This window comes from Chiloscyllium plagiosum, unplaced genomic scaffold, assembly GCF_037043375.1.
Source record: "Chiloscyllium plagiosum isolate Xiang-an unplaced genomic scaffold, Cpla_swu_hap1 HiC_scaffold_36, whole genome shotgun sequence".
Lineage (NCBI taxonomy): Eukaryota > Metazoa > Chordata > Chondrichthyes > Orectolobiformes > Hemiscylliidae > Chiloscyllium > Chiloscyllium plagiosum.
In genome coordinates this window covers 22,520,742-22,534,458 of record NW_028270174.1, presented here as the reverse complement: position 1 = coordinate 22,534,458, position 13,717 = coordinate 22,520,742, and the positions used below count along the sequence as shown (strand labels likewise).

Genomic DNA, 13,717 nt, shown 5'->3' with positions numbered 1-13,717 from the left:
AACGCAACAGTTGTGTCCCTCTGCAACCTCGTGCTATGGAACAGCATGCTAGGGAACAGCGTGCTATGGAAAGCCACTATAGAAAATAGTGTTGTAAAAGATCGCTAACAGAAAATCACTATATCCGTTCAGTAGAAAGTTTGCGTTATCCAAACAACGTTCACAGTTCATCACCACATTATAGCTAATTCACGTGTTATAGCAGAATGACCTGTAGCCACTTCCACCCAAACTCATTCAATTTAAAACTAGAACTTAATATTGAGACCAACAATTAATTATTAGGGACAGCACTCTACATAATCTGTTAAAACAATGTGCAATTCCAAAATCTGGCCACAGATAATATTATTCATATTCGTAATGGATATATTTTAATTTTGATTTCCCCTGTAGTCAGTCTATCATCTTAGCCAACAGAATGATGAGACAGCTCTCAAATGGCCCCAACACGCATTAAAATACATTCCTGTTCATCCAGCATGAGGTTTATGAGTGGTGCTGAAAAAGACGGCTAGTTTCTCATCCCTATACTCCACCAAAAACTGCGGTCAATATTACACTCCTGTTTATAAATCCTTGCGCAGAATTGGGTGCAGTTCCTTCATCCAGTGACTACATTTTAAATATATCGAATTGGCTGCAAGCACTTTGAATGTCGCAAGGTTGTCAAAGACATGATATAGATTCAGGAGGGCGTGAAGTCACCTGACCAGCTTCACATCCAACCCCCTCCACCCTTTAAAGAATTTAACCTCTAGGCCATTTAACTAATAAAAACTCACTTTAGCTGCCTGAGGTGATCAGCAAAGTTGTATTTAAGCAATACATTTATGAGGGAGAAAGGAATGAAGTGTATGTTGATAGTCTGAGGTGAAGTTAAGAGAAAAGTAAACACTGATATAGCACTAAATGACCTGCTTCTGTGCTGAAACATTCTGCACAAGTTTTCCATTCTTCCTTCCCTAATGTCCTTTCAATTTTTTTTTCAATTTGCTTCCTTATAGGTATTTATGAATTCTGCTCCGTTTATTATTTCTGATGGGATAAGTCATTCAGCAGCCCCCTTTCTTAATCTGACTCTATTCTTGTCACAATCTTGAATATTTGCTCTTGTTAACCATTCATGGATCAACAGAATTTGTTTTTACACATTTATAACAGAATGCTTCATAAAGTTGAACACACTAGCAGTCAGATTATACTTATGCCATCATAACATGAAAACTAACCCATTTAAAGATACTCGGGTAAACCATGAAATTTCACATGAACGCATTAAACAGTCAGACAGTAAAATCACTCTGCATCAGCTCAAAGCAGAAATTTACATACTAAATTTGAAAAAGCAACACTTTGGACTCAAAGAGACTGAGTACATTTATCTACAAATATATTCTGGTCCTGAAGGAACATCTTGCCATCATGCCTTTGATTAGCACCTGGCTCATGACTGACATCACAAATGATAACCCATGAGGCTTAATTCAAACCAACTTCCCATCTAGGCCACAGGAGTCTTGACGCCACACCCCCATCTCGATCTTTACCATTGTTCTTCCAGTTTTACCATCTCCTTTAAGGTTCTCCATCTGTCACATTCTCTTTTACATCAGTCAGCATTCCCAGGAAGCCTTGTTTCTCTCTGGATGTCAGGATTTGTACTTTGTGATTTTGGTTCCAATGTCCATTTGGATCCAGCTGACCCTACCTCTAGCATTGTTCTTGGTTTGCTCACTGTTTTCCAACCTCACCCTCAAACATATGTTCTCCTAACCACATCCCCTCGCCAATCTTGAAATTACTCCTGGCTTCCAAAACCATCATCTTTGTCATCAATGACACATTCAATGACCACTTCCTTATCTCCACTCCACCTCACAGATCAACACTGTCTTCTTCTGCTTTCAAAAATTTTTCCAACCGTGCCTTTAATTCCTAAACAGCATCCTAGTTTTCACAGAAGCCCTGTATCTCTGATTACCTTATTAACTTTGTTGCAAAAAACTCCCAGACGTCTTTCTTCATCTGAGGATTAGGTATAATTATTGTGGTGATCTACCGGATATCACAAGATAGTGTTAAGCGTCTTTTATTTAAGCACAGCAAAGAATGAGGTTATGTTTCCAACTGTTGCATATTCAACAAAGACATGCTGGAAAACACAATGCCATTGACACTAAGGCCTGGATTTTCAACCTGGAGACAGACAACAGGGAGGAAATGTTCCTAATTTGACTCACATGCTGCATTAAGGAAAAGTGCAAATGCAGATGGGATCTTCGCTGGCGGGGACAGGGATAGGTAGCAAATGGGTACACCTAAGCCAGGAAGCACATCAGAGGCAGCCATGGGACTGTTTAAAAAGGTCCAACTCATTGCTGTGGGACTTTGTATAACTAACACAAACTGTTAAAGATCTCCAGTCCTCATCCCAACAGACAACCTATGCCCTACACACGACATATAATCCACCCCCAACCCATTTCCTGTGGCTGTCATATCAATGCCTGTTCATGCACAACACATTGTATTGAAACAAAGAACCCTATAGTGGCAATAGCATGAATAAAAAGTGTTTTCAAAAAAAGGCAGCTCTGATTTCCCACTTTCTGCAACTAGTTATAGTGTCAAGCATCCAGAGGTCTGAAATTATAACCCACAAAAAGTGAAAGAACTTGAAGCCTCTTAACCTTATGAAAGATCAATAGTGTGCAATTGACTGCATAGACCAGAAAGCCCCAACTGTCAATAACACATTTTTTTCCCCTGTGACTCAGGTATTTCAACACCCTTTTAGCACAGTGGGGTAGGAAGGTAGATGGGTGAGCGGGGGCTGGGGGTAATAGCGAGGCATGGAAGAGCATGAGTAGGTCTTTGGAGCTTTACCTCAGAAGCATTGTGAACTATGAGGGGTTGTTTTGAAAGTTGTGTAAACCACATGTCCTTTAAGAGCTGACATGACTTCAGCTAAATTGCTGAGGAGTAGGCAATGCTTCTCTCTGCAATTTAGCTGGCCAATTTGGGAATTCAGGATACAAATGCGCAACCTAAACCAACTCTTAAAAAGCCCTGATGAAATCAGAAACCTTGAGAATTGGGGTGGGGCATCACTGAATCAGGAGATGGCTTGCCATTTTTACAAAGGTTCCCAGGTCAACCTGACTTGGAAAAACTCTAGGCCTATGACTGCAATCTTCAATAGTGTGCAACATTTCACACTAAATCTACGCGTACATAAATAACCAAATAAGATTTTAGTAGTCTACTGAAATAATGCAAATAAAAGGGCTCTATTGACAGGAAATACTCAAGTGTGACTGATTTATCTCGTTAGGCAACAGAAAAACAAGCTGGTGTTGAGTACTGAACACTGAGGTAGGGAGCTCTTGATTTGACAAAATTAATGCACGAGTGCAGAGCAGTTCCGATCAAGTAATACAGCAACATAAAACAGACCAGAGAGAACTGGTATTTGGATGGTGCCCAATAAAACAATTTATCATGATTGACCCTAATCTGTGTCCCCTAAAAATAAATGTACTAACAGTAATCAGTGATGCACATTAACAGCAGCAACAGGACTCAATAATATCAATACAGCTTATACGTCTGATGTGGCTTTGGAATTTGGGCAATTCACTTTTTATTAAAAAGAACCTTTCCTTTTATAAAATGTGCAAAGATTAATATCAAAGCTTGTAGCACTTATTATGAGCAACGATCAACAGTGGTTTCTCTATAAATAGGTAGAGGACTGCATACAGCTCTGAAGGAGAAAGCGCAGACTGCAGATGCTGAAATCCTGCTCCTCGGATGCTGCCTGACCTGCTGTGCTTTTCCAGCACCACACTCTGTATACAGCTCTGGTCACCATACTACAGGAAGGATATGATTACACTAGAATGATAGGATCCCTACAGTATTGAGGCAGGCCATTCGGCCCATCCAGCCCACATCAATTCTCCGAACAGCATCCCACCCAGACCAACACCCCTACCCTATCCCTGTTACCCTGCATTTCTCATAACTAGCATTTCACATCCCTGGACACTAGAGACAATTTATTTTGGTCAATCCACCCTAACCTGAACATCTTTGGACTGTGGGAGGAAACCAGAACAGCCAGAGAAAACCCATGCTGACATGGGAGAATGTGCAAACTCCATAGACAGTTGCTCAAGGGCAGAATCAAACCTGGGTCCCTCATGCTATGAGGCAGCAGTGCTAACTATGAGCTATCATGCTGCGCCCCTGCACCTCCTGCCTACCCCCCAACCCAAGAAAAGGTACAGAAGGAGATTTACAAGGATGCCATCAGGAGTGGAGAACTTCAGATATAAAGGAAAAACTGGATAGGCTGGTGTTGTTTTCTCTGGCAAAGAGAAAGCTGAGAAAAGATTGAACTGAATTGAACAAAATCATGAGGGGCTGAGACAGAGTGAACGGGAAGAACTTGTTTTCCTCAGCAGAGAGTTCAATAACCAAGGGAGCAAGTAATCAGCAGAAGGATTAGAGGAAGAGTTTAGAATAACCCCAGAGGCTTCAATGGAGCTGGAATTCAGTGCCTGGAAGTGCTAGAGGCAAAAACATTCACCTGATTGAAAAACACACAAGTATGCACTGGAAATGCTATTTCTTACAGGCCACGGATCTAGAGGTGGAAAGTGGTATTCAACTATGTTGCCGTTTCTTCCAGTCAGTGGGCACAATGGGCCACTGACCTGCTTCTGTACTGTAAATGTATTCTAATATTATTTATAAACTGATTTCAGAAACTTTTTTTTTTAAAATACAGCAGGCTAAACAAAACTAGCTCAAATCCCAGTTGTCTGTAATCCCTTCTGAATGGAGTCAAGAGGAAGTGTTAAGCCCCAGATGCTTATCTGTATTCGAGTTGTTAAGCGAGTGATCTTGTACAGCGCTTGAGTTCTGAAACAGGAAACGCAATTCTTTTGAGTCCAGCTTAACTGTGGTAAGGAGGTTAGATCCTGCATTATTAAAGGCTGGAGAGGAGCCAACATCAATGCCCTGACTATAACCTTCTCCCAAGGATTAGCAGTGGTAGAAAGAAATGCAAGAAAAACCGAATAAACCAATTCCCATAACACATCTCCACTCATTTATAGGGGTCTGCAAATATCAGATTCTTCGCTTAAAGATTTTCCCTTTTAATTTCTGCTCCAAGTCCAATATATGCCAGTATAACAGTTAATCCCAAGTGAAAATCAATGCCATGAGTTTTGGCCGATAAGTGTAATTGCTCACATATCTCAGGTCAAAGTAAACCTCAGTATCCCAGTCCATTAATTTCAGAAACTAAGTATTCTGGGTCTGTAAATGATTCAATTGTAAATGCATAGAAGCTAGAGTGAATTAGAACTAATACACAAATGTTTAATATGCATACACATTAAAGTAACATTTCTATTTATTCAATGATTCAAGCAATGAGATTATGGATGATAATTAATCTGCTTTCTTTAGTGCAGTTGGTTTTTATTTGATTCCATTATAATGGTTTATTCTTGTATTTTAATAAAACCCAAATAAAACACATATTAACTTGGATGACACAGTGGTTAGCACTGCTATCTCCCAGCATCAGGGACCCGGATTCAATTCCCGCCCTGGGTGACTGTCTGCGTCGAGTTCACACATTCTCCCCATGTCTGCGTGGGTTTCCTCTCAGTCCAAAGTCGTGCAGGTTAGTTGGATTTGTCATGGGAAATGCAGGGTTATAGGAATAGGATAAGGGGGTTGGGTCTGGGTGGGATGCTCTTTAAAGGGTCAGTGTGAATCCAGTGGGCTGAATGACCACACGGTGTAGGGATTCTATGATTCTAACTCCTTTGAAAACATCACCTGTAGAAAAATTGTTCTCCAAAAACTGTACTCCACAAATAAACTCGCACACAAGTATATAAAGAAAACAATGTTTGGTCATTTAAAGTCTTCAAAGACTGCAGAAAAAGTCCAGATGAAAGCGAAATTGCCGTTGATTGTTTACATATTTTAAAATTTAAAACTTCACTCAGATTTTGTCCTCTTTTGGAGGAATGAGGGTACTGTGGGGAAGGGATAATGGAGAACGGGGTGTTATGCTTTTAGGAACTAACTCAGAAACAAAACAGGCTGTACGAAAAAGTTGGTTATCACAGATGTGTGGTCCTCATCAAAGAGCAATGAGGGATGTTACTACTCAATAAGAGCTGATACCGAGGGAATTAAGGAATAATGTCGAAAAGTGTGGTGCTGAAGTAGCACAGCAGGTCTGGCAGCATCCGAGGAGCAGCAGAGTCGATGCTTTGGACATAAGCCTTTCATCAGGAATAGTGCAGAGGAATGATTGGTTGTGTTAAATGGTGCAGCAAGCTAGAAGGGCAAAATGGCTTCTTCTTTACATTCAACCTGACCTTATTTGATAATGTACTTTAATGGTAACCTCATTTACAATTCAACTGCTACTTACAATAATACTGTTTGTTGCCAGTATCTCCTCTTGTATTTGCATATCCCTATGGTGCTTTAGGTTAGAGACACCCATTTGTTATTGGTTTCTTTAAAGCTCTCAGTTGAACTGCAGACTCTACAAGAATCTGACTGGTGGAGTTACTGGTGTAAAACTGGAGGGTGAAGTAGCAGCTCAAAAAGGAAGCTGAATAATGGACGTCAGTTGCACATCTTAGTAGAAATTAGTTGATAAATAAGAATGTCAAATATTTCAACATTCTTATTCTTTGTTTGCTTTTCTGAGTGGGCAACTGCCTTACTTGACGGTTACCCATCTGTTTTTCAATCAGCAATTCAAATTTAAGGCGGGTTGCCTGGTCATCATATTAGTTTAAAGCTGGACACAACAGTGCTTTACAAAGTCAAATCACTCCTCAACTCACTAAATAATAATAACATGTAATGTATATTCTAAGTATTAACACTGTACTTATTCAATAATTTTCACAATTCATCTTCCAAATGTATGATCTGTTTGCTGGGGTATATTCTTTTTCCAAGTATAATCCTTGACAGCAAATGCCAGGTGGTCACACAATAACTGAACCTGTTGCAAGTAACACTCACAAAACACAAGGACAGACAGTGAACATGTTTACTAAGAGTCTAACCAACTCCTCTTGTCATTCAATTACATTACTATCACTGAACCTTTTCTATCAACATCATCACTCACCACTGACCTCAAACTCAACTGGACCAGCCCTAAGGGGTCAGAGGCTGGGCATTTCACAGCAGTTTACTCAGCTTCTGACTTTCCAAAACTTTTACAGCTCCTACAAAATTAGCCACCGATGAAATACTCCCCACTTGCCTGTTAAGAGTGTGACTCCAACAACATTCAAGAAACTCAACACCATCTAGGGCAAAGGCAGGGTGGGATCCCACATGAACTTTACCCCATCCAGCACTTTACATCCACCCTGGCACACCATGGCTGCAAGATCCACTGCTACAACTCACCAAGACTTCTTCGCCAGCCCACGATTCCCATCCCTGGAAGGCCAAGGGCAGCAGGTACACTGGAATACCACCAGCTCCAACTCTCTCTCCATGTAAGACACTGTACTGACTTGGAAGACACCACTTCCCGAAAAGCACTGAGAGAGCACCTTCACTAAACAACCTACTGCAGTTCAAAACGTTGGAGACATCCAAAGGAGGGGCAATTAAGAATGTTCAATAAATGCTTTCCTCAGTGAACCCCTCATCCTAACAGTAGCCCAAATATCATTATGCTATGGTGCTTCCCTAAGCTGTGGATACTATGACTACCATAAACAATGTCCACTTATTGCTTGCCTCTGCTCATTCTTCGGGTGATGCTATGAATCATCCCAAATCCGTGCACCAACATTTTTGGAGTGGATCAAGATGCAGTCTATTTAATCTAGGTAACTGCCCTGGAAGGGAAAATGAACCAAACATGGAAAGGGTATGAGCTCCCACCATTTGCCACAGGCTCTAATGCATCCAGTTTGACTACTGATGGTACTATAGCTTTTTTCACACTGGGAGACTCTGTGGATTATTTCCAAATTCTGAGATTTTGGACAGAAGTTTTTCTTTGAATTTCATAATGGGATTTAGCCGTTGCTGGCTGTGCCAACATTTATTGTTCATTCCGAGATTCCTGTGAGAAGATGGTGGTGAGCTGCCTCTCAACTATTGCAGTCCATTTGGTGTAGAGAGACCCATAATGCCATCACGGAGTGAGTTCCAGGATTTTGATTTAGCAACACTAAAGGAACGACGATATATTTCCAAGTCAAGATTGGCTTGCAGGGAACCTGCACGTGATGCTGTTCCCATGTATCTGCTGCCCTGGTCCTTCCAGCATCTGAGATGTCACGAATGCTGGTGTTTATGCAATCATCAGCAAACGTCCCCACTTATGATGGTGGGAAGGTCACTGATGGGAGTTTAAGGAGAGTTTGTCCTCTGAGCAGGAAGAACTGGAGCAGCATGAAAACGGTGAATAAGAAGAAAACTGTTGTTCACTATCTCACTGGCAGTCACCTGCTCAGATTCTGATATAGTGATTTTCTGAAAGAATAGTTTAGAAGTGGGATCTGTAGTGACTGTCACGAGGTCAGCCGAATAGACCTAATAGAAAATGAGTTCCCTGATTGGGGCTGTTAATTTGGTCCAATCCAGGAACCCTGGATTGACAGATAAGAGCAGGAGTGTCAGAGGTTCTGTTCACTCTGAGAGCCGGCTCTGAGGAAGCTGGAGCAGTGTCAAAGACTCACCATGTGGCTGACTTGGTGACAGGATATCAGCCTCTGTGGAGTTATTTCAGTGGCGACAAGAGAAAAACATGTTCTTGAAGAAATTCGCTCGCAACCGTCGTCTTTGAGCTGGGGTAAGCATTTCTGACATCATGCCATTACTTTGGAAATGTGTCGCCTTCGATCCTGCCGTCAAAGACTGGACCCAAGGGTTATGTGTTTTTTGTTTCAGGCAATGTTGGGGCAGATGTAAAGGAACGAGTAATTCTCTTGCCAGCCTGTGGACCTGCAGCTTTTTCGGTTATTAGGAGCCTAACATTCCCTGAGGCACCAAATACTAAAAACCTTTCAAGAGTAGACAGATTTAGTTAAGGAATATTACGATCCCAAGCCTCCTCCAATACTGAGACCCGATTGGGTTTGCTCAGCAATCAAGAATCAGTGAAATCCGTATCTGAATTTTTGACGGGATTAAGATAACTGGCCGAGGCACGTGACCCTAGTTTAATTCTTAATGAGATGTGAAGACACAGGGTGGTATGTGGGATTAATGCAAAAGTGCCTACCAATTGAAGCCCAACTGGATTTCAAACAGGCACTACAACTGGCTTTATCACTAGAAAATGTAGCAAATGGAGCATATGAATTACAGGGTGCTCCGATGGAAGTGGACACTCTCTGGCTGAGCTTGGGGAACACCATTTGAGTGAAGGCAATTGCAAAGCCTCACTCAAGACATATCCTCAATAGAGGAACTGTAGGTCAGCCCAAAGCAAAACCTCAACAAAACCTCAACAAAGCCTTGGCCAAACAGTTAACATTTTCATGATCCAGGCTGGCAAACCATTGTACTTACTGCCATTATGTGGACTCAAGACAGCAAAAGAGTCACACTTGACCTAAACCAGGTAAGAGAACTCATAGGTCAGTATCCAGAGGAGGGCACACTCCGGAAAGTCCACCTAAATCCGGTTTGGAACAGCAAGATCAAAATCAGAACCAATCAAAACAACATCTGATTAAACTGTCACACAGCTCTAATGGAGGTCAGTACTAGCACGGCAGTTTCAATGATCGCAAAACCCGTTTTTAACAAAATTCGTTCTGGACTCCAACCGTTAAGTTTGCGCAAGGCCTCAGCTAGACTGAAAACTATACCTGGAAACAGATTCAGGGTGCAACTTTGGTTCCGGTCTTTTATGAGAAGCAGCAGGTTCAGTTACCACTAACTGTAGTAAAAAGCTCAGGCCCAAGCCCGATGGGGCGAAACTGGTTGAGAAAGATTCACCTATATTGGTTCAACATTTTTTGATTAGAAAATGGCTGGCTGAGTGAGGTCCTAGTTAAATACCCAGAAGTTTTTCAGGATGGTCCAGGGACTATCAAAAGAAGCAAGTCCACCTTTCATGCTGATCAGGAAGTAATTCCACAATGCTGCAAGGCCCGCCCAGTGCCAGTAAAGTACAGTCACAATCATTAGACTGGAAAGCAAAGGAATAATCAAAACAGTCCAGTTTATGGAACTGTCAGCACTGGTCGTACCGACTGTGAAGCCCAATGGGTCGGTTCACCTTTGTGGGGACTTTAAACAAATGGTAGACTCCTTTTCTCAGCTGGATAAATAGCCAATCCCTCACGTAGTAGACCTTACACATAATTGGTATGTGGGCTAACCTTCATGAAGCTAGACATAAGTCATGCGTACCTGCCACTGCGGTTAGATGAGGATTCCCAGAACTATGCTACAATTAATACTTATAAGGGTTTGTACCAATAGACGAGACTGCCATTTGGGGTATCATTAGCCTATGTAATTTTTCAGCAGACGATGGCAAACACTTTACAAGGTCTACCCCAGGTCGCCACTTATCTAGGGTACATACCAATAACAGGGAAAACCAATGAGGAGATAATTAAAGAGAACAAGGGAGTGCCACCCATAAGTTCAGGCTGAATTCAGTAGTGGGATCTAAAACTAAGCGCATATAATTACAAGTTGGAACACTATCTGGGAGGCCAAGTAGCGAGTGCAGATGCATTGTGCTGCGTCCCACTGGCAGATAGACCACTGGTGGTACCACCACTGGATGAGTCCATAATGGTTTTAAAGTTTCTGGACACATTCCCAGTTACAGCTGACAATATCAGACTTTGGTCACAAAAAGATCTGATCCTGGTGAAACTGAAACTGCTGGTAGTGTTGAGGGAGACCAAAGGGTTGTCACAACAACAGAACTGAAACCTTTCTGGACCCACAGAGACCAGATCACAGTAGACGGCAACATTGATTTCTGTAAGCAAAGATCACTGCCACATACTAAGAAGCTGCAAGACATTATGTCTGATGGCCAGGAATGGATGCAGATATTGCCATGCTGTTGCGACAGTGCCCAGCATGCCAACATGGACAAACATTACCACCAGCCGATCCTCTACATTCGTGGCACTAGCTGGATAAACCCTTGACTCGGTTACATATCAACAATTCCTTCCAGGGGATCAATGTTCTTCATCACTGTGGATGTTCACTCAAAGTGGCTGAATGTCACTCGTCAAACACAGGGATGACAACAAAAAAACTGCACACAACTTTTGCAATATACAGACTCCCAAAAGTGTTGGCCACAGATAATAGGCCTCATTTACCAGCAGGGAATTTGAGTATTTCCTAAAGTTGAATGATATTCGATCTGTAAGGACAGCTCCATAACATCCAATGGCCTGGCAAAAAGAGCAGTCCAAACTTTGAAGGCAGGCTTGAAGAATTAGCCGACAGCTTCACTAGATACCAAACTGTCCCGGTTCCTGTTTGATTCTAGGAGCACAATTCATAAAACTACAGGAGAAGCTCCAGCAAATGGAGAGAAGACTCCACACCAGGTAAAATCTGATCTTTCCAGACCAGGGGACAGTGAGGTCATGACCCTTACATATAAGGTTTGATTAGCTGTGACGGTCCTGAACAAGCAGATGGAACACGTGAAAGCTGAAAACTCTCAAACAGTGCTCGAGCAAAATGTGCTTCGTTCCTCGACAGCCTTTCTGAGTGTTCCGGAATCTGTCGGCTCCCCATCTCCGTCAAGTGTTGAAGATACCTCACGAGTGGAGATGGGCACAGCAGATGCCAACTCAATGTCTGTGTCATCTGAATAAGAGAATGAATTTGTCCTGAGACATTCCGGGCGCAAGAGGTGAGCTACTGTGCTTTACACGTTACCCATATCAGAGGCGGAGCCAGAGGAAGCTGATGTGATGCTTTAATGCCCTAGGAGGAGCTGCAAAAAAAGAACTGGCATATGTCTCAGACTCTGAAGGTAAAGGATGTAGTAACTGTAACTAGGTCAGCCAAGTGGACCTCATAGAATGAGTTCCCTGATTGGGGCTGTTAATCTGGTCCAATCAGGGAGCCCTGGCTGACAGATATGAACAGGAGTGACAGACGTCCTGTTCACCCTGAGAGCCGCCTCAGAGGGAGCTAGGTCAGTGTCAAGGACTCTCCTCATGTAAATAACGGGTGACCTGGTGGTGGGAGACCAGCCTCTGTGGAGTTATTTCAGGAGCTGCACTTGGTGAGTCAGTAAGAGATGTCTGACATACTGTTCCACGTTGAGGTGGTAGGACAGCTGCTCTCTGAACATTCTCAGCAGATACAGCCTCCAGTTGAGCGCTCTTCATTCTCCATGCCCTGCATGCCTCACGCTGCCTCCCATCCACCTTGCCCCATCTCTCTTGCCCTGCTCCATGTTACCATTGTGCACTGTCAGGCTGAAGACCAAGTGAGGGATGCAAACTGCTGGACAATGGCTGCGAATAAGTGGATCGTGCAGAATCCTCAAAGTCAGGGCAAAGACTTGCAGGTCTCTTTGCTTCTTTTTCTCCCTCCTTAGATGACATCTGAGCTGCTGAGTATTTCCAGTATGTGCTGTTTTCATTTCAAACATTGTTCAGGACTAGTCACACCACTGCCTGCAGACTTCAACAAATGTAAGCACTGGAAACCATCATACTTTGCAATTACAACACTACCAAGGAGAAATCAATCAACAACTAATCTAAAAATGAATACTGATCCCTTGCTGCTTAATGCACGCTATTGGATGTTGAGAGAGATCAGGAGCTACAAGGTTGAGCCTGAAAACAGTAGCATTGGCATTAAAACATCCCTGAATGCATTGCATGCTCACTGATGATACAATCTGCAGATTTTGCACACCTCCCAGGGAGAGTGCTCCCTCACATGTGCTAACGCCCTCATCAAAATAGCCACTGACACAGCCAGGATCGCGCTGGTGTGCCACAGGTGCCATTTTGGAGCAAAATTGGCACAGACAATGCCAATTGTAGGGCATGCCAGAGCTGAATTTCGCAGCTCACCAAACTGAGCATGTTTAATCTGTGGTGGATTGTTTGAGATTTTAATCTCTGCAAACAAATTGAGTCAGCAGGCTATACATAGTTACCATGGCCTCACCAAATAAACTGAGTTTAGCCAGTTTGTGGGCGCTGCTTAATGCTGTGTCCTTAAGCCCCGCGTCACCACGGCAACGGATTCAGTCAAACAATGCTTTCATCAAAATCACAAACAAAGCTGCACTCAATGATCTTGATGCCAAGTCAACACATGGAGTTTATTTTCCTGAAATAAATATATTTATCTGAAATGCACACCCAGATTATTCTTCATTCTAATTACACACAAAACCGTACAGACTTCACATCTCGTACTGCACCAGATTTCAGGAAATCCCATATGAGGAAGGAACAATTAAATAAAAGCACAAAAGAGTAAATAGATCAGTGATATGGAGTCACTACACAAATTGTCACTAATAAACATAATTGGAAGTGTTAAATGAAGCACCAAATTCAAGTCAAAATATTAACAAAACAATCTCAACAACAGTGTGACACATAAAGGGTGTAATTCATACCCTTTTCAATCAGCCTGGACACTGTGCAGTGAGATGCCATCC

The 13,717-nt window shown here is 42.4% G+C and overlaps 1 protein-coding gene across 3 annotated transcripts in view; it reads right to left on the bottom strand.

Annotated features, from left to right (window-relative positions):
• Positions 1–13,717, bottom strand: part of jade1 (jade family PHD finger 1) — a 236,705-nt gene that overhangs the window by 4,620 nt on the left and 218,368 nt on the right. The window lies entirely within an intron of this gene.